The following is a 2,681-nucleotide window of genomic DNA, read 5'->3' on the forward strand; positions in this document are numbered from 1 at the left end:
AGATTTAGATGCGTATTTTCTCTCTGTTTGAATTTCTTGTTCATTAAAAAAAAAAAAAAAACAGATGTTCAATAATCTTCTTCACCATTTGTTTTACATGTACCACAAATAACATGCTCTGTGGATTTACAAATAGAACATGAATATCCATTTGACGCTGGCTTTTAACTTGATAAACAAACATCACATATAAAGTTGTCGCTATAAAGGGAATCCTGATATTATTAATTTTGAAGTCTTCAACTTTATCTCAAACCCCTGTGTTGGTTATATCTTTAAGATCATCCTCTGTGTTTAAAAGCAAAGTTATTTCTTGTGGCAATGGATATGAAAGTAAAATTGATAATTTGTCTATATATGTGTATGGTTTTTTTTTATCAAACAAAGGATCCTTAAATTATTCATAAACTCTGAAATAATATTAGGGAATTTGTAGAATAATTATTAAAATGTTCAGTGATTATGTAAAATCACTGGTAATTTTCAGGGATTATATATAATTACTAATGATTTTAGTGATTCTACATATTCCCTGAAAAATCAGGGATTCTACATAATCCCTGATTATACAAATTCACTGTAACATATATACAGTCATGGGACTAAAGTGAGTTCCCAGTAAAAAAAAGTCCTATCATTTCAACTTGTATATCTATTTATAACTAACAACAATATGCATAACCTTTTATTTTAAACATATTTTACTTGCAAAAGTAGCAAAAGGGATTGGACACAAGTTATAACAACATTAGAGACGTCCTCTCCCAATATAAATATAAACACAAAGTACATTAGATAATGGCGAGAGAAAAAAACACAACATAGTAGTAATGCATGTAATACATACTTCAAACACAAATTAGAAATAAAAAGAAAAACGAAAAAAAAAATACAATATAATAAGGAATAATAATGAAACAACTAGACTGAAGTGAAAGGTTGTAAAGTAGAAATTTAGAATGTTAATTGACTGCTTTAAATCTTTGTGTTATTCTGATATAAGATTGTACGGACTCAAAATGTCTTTGTTTTGCTGAAAAGAAAGGTCACCGTCATCAGCTAAAAGAAGCTCAATGGATATAGCATAACTTTCTAATTTTGAAAACAGTATTTCTCTGGCTTCGTTGTGAAGAGCGCACTGTAAAAAATAGTATATACTATCCTCAACAGGGTGGCCACAGCTGCATGCGGGACTGGGTTTAATATTAACACGATGTAAATCTGAATTTAAAGAACTGCACATATTTCTCAAACGTGTATGAATGATATTAATTTTCTATCCCCACAACTAAAATAGGAAGGTGGCTGTATCAATTTGGACTTCATCTTTCGTTTAAAAATATTTATGTTTTGGACGTACGTATGTCGGGGGGAAGGCTATTCCATTCAAAAGTAGTGGATGGGAAAAAGGATTTTCTAGTTATGTCTAGTCTATAACCGGGTACTACATAATTATTACTGTTTCGCAAATCGTAGTTAGATACTTGACCAACAAGCGGGGGCATTAAATCACAGAGATAATCAGGGGCAGTCTCATTATGTATAGAATAGAACATATTGAGCATTCTGGATTTTCTTCTGTTCACAAGCAATTGCCAGCCAGTTTCAAAATATATAGCTTCCCGACTAGCAAACACGGGCAACCCAGTTACTAACCTCCCTGCTTCTAACTGAACATGTTCTAAATTGTCGCCTATTGTTGAGTACAACCATCCCATAACTCACATGCATATTCCATAACGGGTCTTATAAAAGTTAAATATATACGAGCAAGATAATTTCTATTCAATACATATTTCAATTTTTTAAGAACATTTAATCTCGTGCTTGCACACTTTAAAATATTTTCTATATGTGTATGGATTTTATCATTGGAATCAAAAGTAATCCCTAAGTGTTTATGACAGGAGACAAATTCTACTAATTGGTTTTGAAATTTTATTTCAATATCATCTGGGGAAGTATGGCAGGAGAATATCATAGCCTTTGTCTTATTAGGGTTAAAGTTAATAAGCCAATCTTTAGACCATACTGAAATTTGTTCTAAATCGCTGTTTAAGACATCCTCTATAGTGTAAGGGTTATTGCTGGAATAAGAAAGAGATGTATCATCAGCAAACAATCGAGTTAGACTTGTCAAATTATCAGCTATGTCATTTACATAAATAAGAAGTAGTAGGGGACCTAATACAGAGCCTTGCGGAACTCCTGCATTAGTATTATCAAAAGGCGAATAGGCATTTGAAACGAAAACGCTTTGTTTTCTATTTGAAATATAACTTTCAAACCATTTATACAGATTTCCATCAATACCATACGCTTTTAGTTTTATTAAGAGGCCACTATGCCATACCCTATCAAAAGCTTTCGAGGTATCACATAATATAAGAGATGTTATACAGCGATCATCAAGTGACATGCATATCCTATAATAAATTTCTATTAGCTGGTGAATCTTTTGATATATACATGTACCTGTTAAAGATACTGAAAATGAAGCAGCTGTCGAGACAGCTATTGTGGTAAGTAGATATTTTGATTTTTTTCAAAGTTTCAATGTTGTGTGCGCGTTCAAGTCCGTTTTTATTTGTTTTTTTAGGGGGGAGGGGGAGGGGGATTAGCTATATCCCATATCCCAAAAGTGCAATCCTTTCAATTCATTGCTCAAAATGAAAGTCATG

This window comes from Mytilus edulis, chromosome 8 (genome assembly GCF_963676685.1).
Source record: "Mytilus edulis chromosome 8, xbMytEdul2.2, whole genome shotgun sequence".
In the NCBI taxonomy this organism is placed as follows: domain Eukaryota; kingdom Metazoa; phylum Mollusca; class Bivalvia; order Mytilida; family Mytilidae; genus Mytilus; species Mytilus edulis.